The sequence below is a fragment of the Zalophus californianus genome, chromosome 11 (genome assembly GCF_009762305.2).
Source record: "Zalophus californianus isolate mZalCal1 chromosome 11, mZalCal1.pri.v2, whole genome shotgun sequence".
NCBI lineage: Eukaryota > Metazoa > Chordata > Mammalia > Carnivora > Otariidae > Zalophus > Zalophus californianus.
Genome location: NC_045605.1, coordinates 83,812,503 through 83,825,112, shown reverse-complemented (window position 1 = coordinate 83,825,112; position 12,610 = coordinate 83,812,503). Strand labels below are relative to the sequence as shown.

The 12,610-nt window shown below is 33.5% G+C and overlaps 1 protein-coding gene and 1 pseudogene across 1 annotated transcript in view; one reads left to right on the top strand and one right to left on the bottom strand.

Annotated features, from left to right (window-relative positions):
• Positions 1-12,610, top strand: part of DCDC1 (doublecortin domain containing 1) — a 468,564-nt gene that overhangs the window by 308,537 nt on the left and 147,417 nt on the right. The gene's annotated exons all lie outside the window — the stretch shown is intronic.
• Positions 11,978-12,109, bottom strand: LOC113915655 (annotated as a pseudogene).

Genomic DNA, 12,610 nt, shown 5'->3' with positions numbered 1-12,610 from the left:
TCTGTTATGAAATCTAGCATTGATCTCTAGTGTATTTTACTTGTTAATTGACCCAGAGAATCAAGTCTTCATCTTTTTAACATTCACAGCCCAAACAAATTATTATAATTCCAGTTTCTCCTCCAGTCTCATTCTGTTTTTCAAAGATTTGGCAGGCATTACAAACATGGAAGCATGCACAAAATGTTAAAATTTCTCCAACAAATCATATGTTTTTCAACTGATTTTAAAAATATAGTAAGTAATCAAGACAATAAAATAAATATGATGCAAAAAGAATAAAGAAATTAACAAATACACTTCACATACCTAAATGCTTATTAATTCTGCATTTACATTAACTATTCACATTTCTATTTTTGTTCTCTGTTCTAAAAAACACAAGTAAAAGACTAATGCTTGCTTAAATCACCTTTACAGCCATGACAAATGGTGGGAAAGGATTAGTATCTAAGAAGATAAAAATTGTACTTAAAGATAATCCTGATAAGAGGAAGAAATATTCAGATGCAAGCCATTTCCATTCCTTAGAAAGATATGGTAGTTCACTGAGGGAAAACAAACAAATGTTAAGTTGTTCATGAGCACATCTGGCAAGGTAAGTTCTGGGACATTACAGAGATAAGAGACTTTCAGGATTCTCTTGGAAACACCAATTTTTAAAAAGCAAGTTGGCTTCTATGTCTTTTCAATGTGTCCCACATGTGTACAATTATAGACCTGCCAATTTGCCTTAACACTGGCTCCAGTGTTAGAATCCATTTCTGGACTCAGAGTGTCAAAACCTGAGGACTAAGAGGAATGGCTTAGAATTTGGATTTTGAGAGCCTCTGGATTCAGGGAAACTGGGGATGATCCTGGAGGGGAGGCTGTACTTCAACAAGAGTACCTCTGCTTTATATGTTGTGCTCCTGCAAAGGCAGTACAGTGTCATGGTTAAGAATATGGATGTTCTGGTCAGGCTGCTTCAGTCCAGATACTGACTCAGCACTTACTAGTTACATGACCTTGGATAAGTACCTTACTTCTGTCTCTTGTTTTTCATTTCTGTATGGTGGTACCTAACTCTGATGGTTAGATTAGTGCCTGGCACATAGTAAACACTCAGTAAATAGCTACATGAACAAAGAGATTTGCTAAAATAAAACAAAGCAAAACAACAACAAAAAAGGAAACCCTTGGAGCCATTAATTTTAAGATAGTTATAAAAACCAAGGGTTAAGGAGTATGAGGGCCCCTCTCCTACTTCTGCTGCTTCTTTACTAAAGTATTCCCCACCGTGTTCTTTTAAATCACATGTACTGATTTTATTTTATATTCTGTTTTACTAAAGATTCATAAAGCATGTATATTATCTTTATGTATTATATTTTTGAATGGTTAAGTCAAGGGACAGGTGGGGAAGACAGTCATATAATTTGCTTTTTACAGTATCTGTTACCGAGACATAGGTAGATCAAGGTTTGTTGATGGATTTTTAAGAATGATAATGACAATAATATTGATAACGATCTCTATATAATGGTCAGAGAAGTAGGATTATTCTATATGATATGAGAAAAGAGAGCAGTGATTTAATAGTGATGTTCACAATAGTGATGTTATTTAAGGACATACACAGAATATGGTGAATAGTTTTTATCTTTTTCAAGTTCAGAATAAATCAGGGGGATAAACAAGGATTTCACTGAAGCACATTCAACAGATGCCTATCGCTTGCCGGCTACTCTACTAGTGTGGAGGAGATAGAAGATCAGTCTCAAAGGAATAAGCAGTTTGTCTGATGAAGTATTCAGTTTCTATAGAATAGAGCAACTTCAAGTTGATTACCTAAAATAGAGTTGATTAGTGCCAGAAAGTAAGAAAGAACTTCAGTTATAAATGTAGAAGGAGTGAAGGAAATAGAAAATCGTCATTAGAACAGCATAGCAATAATTACTGCAGGCAAGATCCATCAACAGAGGCTAAAATTAGTGGGTGAAAGTTTAAGGTAAAACAGCATATTTCCAGATAAGGTTTAGGAACATAAATATTCAAGTATATCTATTAGTCACCAGGAACAGCATAGTAACTTTACAGTGACGTAAGTTGGTGGATAGCATCTTAACCAAATGATCAAAGTTAACATCACCAGTAATAAAACAAATGGACGGGGTGCCTGGGTGGCTCAGTCGTTAAGCGTCTGCCTTTGGCTCAGGTCATGATCCCAGGGTCCTGGGATTGAGCCCCAGCATCGGGCTCCCTGCTGGGCGGGAACCCTGCTTCTCCCTCTCCCACTCCCCCTGCTTGTGTTCCTGCTCTCACTCTCTCTCTCTCTCTGTGTCAAATAAATAAAAAAATCTTTAGAAAAAAAATAAGACAAATGGACATATGTACCTTCTGAAATGATCTGATGATATAGACCTTTGTGATATTCTTCCCCCCAAATCCATTACCTCAGTCTAATAATGAGAAGACATTAAAGATCCAAATTGAGGGATATTGTACTGATGAGTTTTCTTCAAAAGTTTCAAGGTCTTGAAAGGAAATACTGATCAACTATCACAGATTAGAGAAGACAAAGGAGACACGGTAACTAAATGTAGTATGGTATCCTGGATTAGATCCTGGAAGAGAAAAAGGACATTAGTGGAAAACCTGATGAAATCCGAATAAAGCCCAAGTATAGCTAATAGTATTGCACCAACGTTAAATTCTTAGTTTTGATAATCATACGATGGTTATGTAAGATGTTAACATAAAGGGTAACTCGATGAAACTCTCTAGTATTTTCACAGCTCTTCTATAAATCTAAAATTGTCTCAAAATAGTTAAAAAATGGAGCCGAATCTTTTGAAATTCTGAGATTTCTTACATATGATTCCAAAAACCAGCAAGGGCAGAAACTAGAGATCTACAAAAATAGCTCTAACCTTGCACTTTTGTAGAATTTTTCTGGACACTTTCTCATTTTTCAGAAATGTATTTTTCATATCACTCCCTTCACTACCTAAACAATGCCATGTTGTTCCAAGTCAGTTAATGTGTATATAAAATGTATATAGAATGTGTATATGAAAGCTGGACAAGGAGACTTTTGTAGTATAGAGTTGTCATTAACAGATACTCCATGCTGAGTCTATTTCACAATGACAAGGTAACTTTCTACCTTCATTTGACATATTAGTTAGGCTACTGAAATCTTCAAAATCTTCAAATAATAAATGGCCATTCCCATTTGGAAGATAAATTCCACAGAACTTGAGTTTGAAATGGATGTTAAATGACATGAAAACAGAAACAAAACTAAACACTTATAAAACAGAGTGTATATACACACGCACACACACACACACACACATATATATATAATTTTTTTTTCTAATAAATTGTCTAGAATTTCCTTTGACAAAGGTTTAAGTTCTACCTCTCTATACTTAAAAGAGATCTCTTTGGGCCAGCTTTGTAGGGTGGGCAATTTTTGTGCCTGCAATTATCAGACAACATACAATCTTGTGCATAAATCATTGCTGCTGCAGTTAGCTCATTTACCACTCCTGCCCTGGAGATGGAGGAAGCCGCCCCTCCCTAAACAGCTGGGATGGAATTGCTAGAAGGGCCATCAGTCCCTTTTGATAAACAGTCATGGCCTCCCGCCTCCGCCAGGTGTATCTTCTTTTACAAGGATTAGGGGAGGGGCCGGGGTTGCTACTTTTAAAAATAAAAGATCCACTAAATTAGGAGAATTGATTATGTCGGATCTAAAAAAGAGTGAGATAATTGTCCTGAGGTACTTACAAACAGTCTGGGGTTTATTTTATCCTCTGATAAGCTCTTTAAACTCCACTTGGCTAAACCGACTAAAATAAGAAAAAGCAAACTGTCCTCACACTTCAAACAACTTTTGTTTTGTGGGAACAAGAAAGTCACCTCTAATTATAGCAAAGGAATGATAAACAAATCTGTCCAGTCCATTTGTTGCTTGTGTTCCTGTTGTTTATATGGTTGCCCCAATTACACTTTTGGTTTTTATCTTTGTTTACCCTGTCTCATTAGTATTTCTATCTCATTAGTATTTTTCCCTACAGAATTTTTTACTCCTCTCTCTGAGGTGCAATTGTATTATAGCAGTTTGAAGAGTCATTTGTTTTTTTCCTCGGTTATAAAATGTCTTCTGTCCATAGCACTCTGACTTCTTAAAGGGAATCGCAAAGAAAAACATTAGGGAATAAAACATACAAGATGTCAACTGGTAAATTAAAATTAAAATATACGGTATCACATAATATTTGTGCTTAAATTGTTAATGGAAACTAATTGTTCACTTGTTATGACCTATATCCTTTTGAAATATATAGTTTCTGAGTCATTAATCTGAAGCAATATTTCTTGGAAATTCATTCAGGTTTCTGCTCTATCTGAACTTTGTGGACCTCTCATTTATTTGATGGGCATATAAAATGTAGGTGATGGACTCAGCAAGCCAAATTTCATATGGATTCAACCTCAGAGGCCAGATTCCTGGCACAAAGGAGGTTGACTAAGAGAAGTCTATTCCATTATAATATTATTTTCTGCGGAACTGAGTTTATGTGCAGTAGTTTCATTGTGTTAATTTATTTAACCAGATATGTCCTACTTAGAAAAATACCACTTACAGAATTTCAAACATATTAAAAGTCCCAATATATTTGTAGATAAGACCCACAATTTATTTTGTCCATGATGACATAAAAGAAAAATATATAGTGGTTTTAAAATTTGAGGTCCTAAAACAGTATGAATTTCATTGTCTTTCTAGATTCAGTTTATTATTCCAACAGGCATCTGGGTTCAATGCTTGTGTAAGAGAAACTTACTTTTAAATTTTATGTAATAATGCAATGGTGAGTGAAATTAATTTCACAATATTTCTTGCTTTCTTTATAATAATCAAATATATATGGATTAATTATGACATCTGGGGATATAGTATATAAGACATGGAGGTTTGTGCTCTAAAATTTTCACTTTCCACAAAAAGTGGTAAAAGAGCCTTCTGCAGGACAAATTTCTGGCATTTTCCTTTTTAAAATCTTGTAAGATAATGTTAACATTATGAAAGTTTTTTTCAAAAATTGGAGGCATTATAAGAAACATTTTATATAAAAGTGTAATAATATCTAGAATTAGATTGCACTAAGTGCTTCAGTGAATTATATACACAGCTCTTTGATCTTGGATATTTAACATTACCAAGTTAGGAGATTAAAAAAAAAAAGCCTAATGATATGGAATTGAGAAGTCGTTAATGGGAAAAAAGTTTTAAGTATTTGTCCTTTTGAAGGCAAATATATTTCTAGTATTTGCCAATTCATCAGAGGTTCAGAAACGGCAACCTGTTAGTTTCTACCACTATACTATACGTGTTCTAAAGCTTTTATGTAACCCTTGCGTTCATGATTCAAAATTCCTTAATGAACTATCCACATGTCTCCTGTATTTTTAAGATTGCCTAAAAGATAAATGATTCTGAATATAATTCATCAAAAATTGTAATTTGTAATCCTAACACCTTTTAAAAGGTACATAACTTTCACTCACACCCCAAGGGTCAATATGTTATAATTTTGTTTTACTTAAGCTTATAAGAACTCAGATAAAAATAACTGGGTTTAAATGTGGTTTCCTCTGTTTTTTAGTCTCAGAGGGGGGATTCTCTAGATTAGTTTTTTTTTCTTCCCCTGGGAAATACACAATTCTCTATGTTATGGCCATTAATGTTCAGTAATAAGTTAGTCCTCAAATACCAATAAGATGATGTGGGCTTGATGGAAGTTAAATGTCCCTAAATCCTATGAATTGATCTGCAGGAGCTGTTTTCCGCATGAGTGGTGGCTTCACCCAGGCAGATATCCGCAGAGCTACGGAGGTCAGGGTGATGGAGGAGGAGTGGGTTTGGCGGCACATATGCACTCTATTCCTGACAGTGTCTTGCTTCAGCAAAGGGAAGTGAAGCGCGTATACCATGCTCAGTGGCATTTCCAAATGCAGCTCAGCTGGGGGCCCAGGCTTATTGCATCAATGGCACATACCAGGCAAAAAAGGAAATACATAATTTTGTCAGAGTAGTAGATCACAATCTACCAATCCTTCCCTCCCCCTTCAAAATCATCACCCCCACACACTAATAGCTCTAATAGATACAGACTTTATGCATATTTCAGTCACAGCAGTATTTCTAATGCATATGTGAAAGGGCCCTTAATTTATGTCCACCAACTGTGTGGTGCCCTTCTTTTGGGTAATGTCATCATCCTAATGGTGTTTCTATTATACTCAAAGGTAGCAAATGAGGCTTATTGCAAGAAGGTAATTGATTTTCACTGAGTGAAAATGTAAATAGCTATAAGAAATCCTATGAAAGATAAGCAGTTCAAAATTGCCAGAAAAAAAAATGATTTCTATACATGACTTATTGGTCCAAGTATATAAAATGTTTCTTTTTTTCAGGTTGATACCACAATAACTGTATTTCACATCATTTTATTTTAAATTGAAATAAAAATTGAAGAATTTTGATGATCTTGCCTTTACCAGTTTGACTGTGTGTATTATGAAAATTATCATCTTATATGGAAGAGGGCTTCTTTTTGTCAGTGTGTCCTTGTAATAGAAACCATGTAAGTGAAATTCCTCTTATGGATGTATAAAGAGAAGTAATTCTTTTGATTTTCTGTATTAAGAAAAGTATGCCATTGGTATCAATAATGTAATCTTTAAAAGAATACAAGCCAAAATCTCATTAAAAGTCAGCATAAATGTCATCAATTCAAGAAAAAAAGCAAAGCTCAAAATGTGCTTTATTATTACAAAGAAAGATTAGATAGAATCACAGGGGCTTAAGAATTTGATTTGAGTAAAGAAGTTATGACTGATATTTTCTCAGCAAGTAAATATAATTCTTAAAATTTATATTACCAAAAGAAAAAGTGGAGCAAAATAGAATATCCGAGACAATGAATCTATTAAATAATGCCATTATTGCTAAAATAATGCCATTTTTAAATGTACAGTAAAGAGCTCGTAAAACTATTTTTGGTCCCTCCACAGGTAAAATACAGACCTTTGCACATTGCTGTTATAACCAATACTACTTATATCACCACTACGGTTTTCTGATTTTAAAAGATACCTTTTCTCTGAAGAGTCACTTCTATCAGAAAAGCAACATTTTAATCACAAAAGTCTCCCTTTTCTACTTAAGTTTGTTGTAATGGTAATTAAGCAATAGACCATTCATTTTTTTCCATTCCCCTGCCCTATCTTGCTTATGATCTGAAAAGGACTTTTATATCAGAAATTATAAAATATTTAATGAGAATGTTTTAAGTTCTTGCCTTAGAAGATGGTCACTTGGATTAACAAGAAGATATCATTTGTGTTGACCTTCGAGTTGGCAGATAGATTTGATCAATTTTATTTCTGCAGTCGAATAGGGAATGGGACAGGAAAAGCGTCCTTCCCACTGAGGAAAGTTAAGAGAAGTGATTCTTTCCTTTTACTTTCAGCATCGGCAGATGCAAAATTTTTAACATCTGTTTTATTCTTCATAACGTGTGTGACTAGAGGCAGGCCTGACGTAGCCATCAGCTCAAACAGCCGGTAGACTGAAAGCATGACTGAAAGCGTGACTTATTACAGAGTGTCATGAACAAAATATACTCTTTAATATTAATTAGTCCCCAACCAAGCCCTTTGGTTTGTTACAGTTTTAGAGTCAGACACACAGGACTCCCTAGTGATACAGAGATTTCATGAATCACTTCCAGAACCATGTACAAAAATTCCATTTAGTAGAAAACACGAGCTCTAAGGAAGAAATTCAACTTTATGGGGAAAACAAGACCGTGTATATTTATTTCATTAAGAAGGAAACATCAAATAGGTTTATCATGGTGTGACTTTCCACATTCCAAATTTGCCATTTCATTTAAAAACCCAGGCCTTTTATTTTCTTCCCTCTGAATTTAAGTACCTCAGATTTATCATGCTGTGTGTAAATAATGAAAACAGGAATGGTTTAAAGACTACTAAACAATTAGCACATTCAGATATGAAATTGCAGTAAAGATGTTGGGCCAAGCATCAGTCACTCTATTTAGCGTATTTGATAGGGAGTATATAGCAAGGAGAGTTCTACATGGTACTGACGAATGTGGATCTGAACATTTTGAGAGGATGTCTGTTTCTAATGACCTTAAAACTTTTTAGAACTTAGGACACATGTAAATTGAAAAAATAAAAAAAGTGTTTGGATAACATAAAACAGTATCTCTATCATTAAAACAATCTAATACTTTTACGCATTTGTATTTTAAAATGCTTATTTTATTTTATTTTGAAAAACTGTTAAGCACTAAAAGTTCAACAGTTTTTATTTGTGCTGGAAAAGAAAGCTTTATTATATGCCATTTTACAGTGTCCAAAATCTAAGATAATACTCTATTTTATAGGAATATCATTTTTATTAGTTTTTATACTAATTCCCTGCTTTGTATTATAAGAGAATAAACAATGGTGTCCCCTAGGTATGCCATTCCAAATCTCGGGTGTAGTCATGGGTGCAATTTTCTTTAAGACTGAGATGAGAATACTGTTGGCAGTATGTAACTGTAGTTCAGTCCTGAATCCTGGAAACTTTAATTCAGGTGCATTGTGGGCACATAAAATTTGAGTTCAAATGCTTTTAAGAAGTCATGCCATTTTGTCGTTTGACACTAATTTTCAACCCAGCATGCTTTAGCAATGACTGAAATTAGTTCCAAGTGAATTACAGCTAAGCTATTTTCTACCATCTAGAAGAAAATTTTTATGCCAACTGAGTCAAGAGAGGTTTTTGAAATTTTGTTTAGTATGTATTATGGTATGGATTTCATCAGTGTAGACAAGTGTCCTGATTGTACACTCCATTGAGATGTCACTGAATTGCTTTTTTGCTAATACTGTTCAACCCTAAATTTATTCTTACTGGTCAGAAGACATATTACTTACAATTCTCTGCTTTCTTTCCAAGTCATCAACATGTGTTATTTCTGTGAAGTCGATGAGACAGATACTGACCCATTGGAAGCTGGACTAAAACCAGCAACTGATTTTCCTCATGACAATAATTACCATCAAATATGTCTTCTAGCTCCCAAACTTGAAAAAGTGCTCTGTAGGGGTGTGTATCATAATTCAACCTCTGTGTCCTGAACACATAGTGGAGACTCAAATTTTTATGAAAGTTGGAGGCAGTGTATTTAGGCAACATGACTATCATGAGGAGATAACATTTGACCATAAGGAAAAGAAGTTTCTAGACCTTAAATAAAATTGAAGCCTAAGCAAATGAAAACGAATTTCTATGGATCTATTTGAGTATTTTGAATTTTCAGGTCATTTCTTTTAGTCTCAAAAACAAAAGGGATCCATGGTAGATAAAGATTTGATTTGACCTCCACATTTTACAAAGGGTACAAATGATGTTGGTTTAGTTAGTCTTCATGTAAATAACTAACTACAGGGTGATGGAAAATATAGGAAATATATAATCAAATTTAAGGTATTAAATTCAAACTATGAAGATCAAAACAATAGTGAAATATATAGTACTGCATTGCTGTGGAAAAAATTCAAGGTTGTTGTGCTTCAAGGATTAAAACATAACAACAAATTATACCAAATGAATTAAGAAAGTTCCTCAAAATGGCTTTTACTTGAATAAGATTTTTCCCATCAAAAAGGCGAGAGTCTCCTAATTTGATGAAAAGTTCAACATTTAGATATGAAGATAGTTTTCCTTTAACATTTTTTAAAACCTTCCATTGTGATAATTCATATGCTTTAAAACTATACTGATCAAATGGTTGAAGTACATAAATAAGTAATAAAAAGCACATTAAAGTAGTTATGACGAGACAGCCAGATGGCAGAGAATTGCAGTACTTGCTGTAATTTTATCAAAATTACTATTGTCATGGCATGTTAGTTTTCATAAGAATTTGTACAGTCACTGATCTCATACAGACAAATTAATTTCAGGTTCTCTCATGTGTAGTCACATAACAGCTATACTTGAGCACGCACAAAAGAAAATTAAATAATCATAGTCACATAAACTTGAAAAGCAGCACAATATCTTAAGTTTACTATTCCATAACGTCTTGGGATCAGTGATCATTTCTGTTATATTAGACTCAAATTGATCTACAGTAGTACAGCCATTATGTAGTTTCTGCTATGTTTAGTCTTCATTATATAAAGGTACTGTGTCATGTATTCTATTAGTGAAGAATTGTTATTAAGGCAGTAATGTTGTAATTCCTACATTTATGGCTTTTCTTCAAGTTTCATTCTTTTATCTCTTTTATGTCTAAAGGGATAACAGAGCTTTTTATGCTTCCCTTTAAAGATAAATACAGATATGAATCCTCAACAGTTAATGAGTTTAAATGATATTTGAATTAAGAATGTTCATTACAGGTTTCAAACGTTCTCCCTCATTTCTTTGTCACAGAATTATGAAAAGAAAACTTGAGGCTGTGCATTATATGTACCTCTGTTGTTCATATCCAACCAACAAGTTTCAATTCTAAAGGCTCCTTCCTAAGTTCATTTATTTTTATTGTCTCATTCCATAGCCCAATTCTTTCTACCGTGCTATATCCCACTGTGTATTGGATTTGGTGCATCATCAATGTACACTAGGCCTCAGTTTCCTTATGACATGGGTGTTTATCTGCTGTATTTACTTCATAGACATTGGAGGTTGTGCTGAGAACTTCATGTTCATTAAAGTAGGCTTCAGTTTTTATGACCTTAAAATGGGAAAGACAAACATTTTCAGTAACTATTTCAATGACCTCAAACAAATTATTCAAGCAAGTATAAAGTATATCACCTGGCAAAATGATGGCAGTCATAAATATCTTAGGAAAAGTCCCATTAGGTATTTTAATCCTTTATTCTTTTTCCACCAAAAAAAAATGCTGTAATCAACTTTACACTAAAGAGAAATAATTGTTTTAATTCACTGAATTTTAGTTATCTGTGCTCAAGTACTCTGTGGTTTAAATGTACGTATAGCTTATATTTCATGATACTGTTTTCATATTAAAAGTAATACATGTTTTAGAAATCTCAAATGTGTAAATTTTTTTTCTTAAAATATATAAGCTATGGGAAAAAGTTATGCATTTTAGAATGTTGTGGCTTTTTCAAATTTGAGTTTGCACTTACTCTCCTGGCTTTTTCTCAGTAGTCGAGATGGGAGCTTTAACAACATCTGTCTTTGGGGAGAGGTTGTAAACAGGAGTGCCCATGAAAGCAATGCTCCATACATGTTCTATGATAGTCTTACATGTTCCTTTTCTCTGTAAGATACTGTCATGTTATTTCTCAAATACCTTACCTGAAATTACTATAGATAACATAGTTATACTCGGGATTATGAAGACTTTACATTTGGTGAAATGTCTCTGAGTTATATTACTAAGGTGGTAGCTTTAAAAATTAAGTGACACACTAGGAGTTTATAATCAAAATGTTAATGGAAACGGAGATAAAGATATTCATTGCAGCATTATTAATGCTAAGAAAGACAGGGAAGCAAGGTATCTGACCATGGGAGCATTGTTAAGTGGACTGCATTTCATCTATGGACTATTATGAAACATTAAGCATTTTTCCATAGTTTTTCATAGCACAGAAACTCGCTTATGCTATAATTTTAACTAATAATAATATATTACAAAATGTATATACATGTCATCTAAATATGTTTTAAAAAATCTAGAAATGAGTATTTTAAAAAGACAGTCTGAAAATTTGTCATGCTGTTAAGGTGGTTGTCTGTGGGTGCTAGGATTGTGCAGATTCTTTTCTGATTCCTTATATGTTTTCTATATTTTCCTAGTATCTTATAATAAACATGTCATTTTCTTATAATGTGGGAAAAAAGAATAAATGGAAAAAAGTACACATAACATATAAGAATTTAAAATATCACATGTAATTCCAATCCCACTGTATACTTTTATTTTTCAACTAGCAATAATCGTGCCTCGGATAAACCTCATTGGCTATGATACTGCCACTGCGCAAATATCATTGTTGTACTTTCTACACGGTAATATTTACTTTTACATGTCTTTACTCCTTAAGATTGTGAGTGTGAGTTCAGAGACTGTATCCCTCGTTCCTAGCATAGGCCCAGCAGATAAAGTTGCCTAGTATGTTTTCAGTGAATGGGTGTGTGATATTTTATAGGAATACCTGTCTTTACATAGTTGAAATTTATTTTCCTATTACTTTTGTTCTGCTTTTTCTACTTACCGTGACTGCATAATGCTTTTGCATGACTTTGCATAAACTTCATAATGGTAATCTCAATGTTGTTATAATATTCTATGGGATTAAAAATCATTATCCTAGAGATGGATATTTCAGTTATTTCCTATTCTTGTTATTATGGACAGAATTGCAGTGAATATTCTCACTCAGTTACCTTTATGTTTCTTTCCAACTATTTCTTAAGATAAACTTCTAGGACATTACTGTTTCTTCAGAAGGTATGACCATCTTTATAATACTTGCTTACTTGCTATAC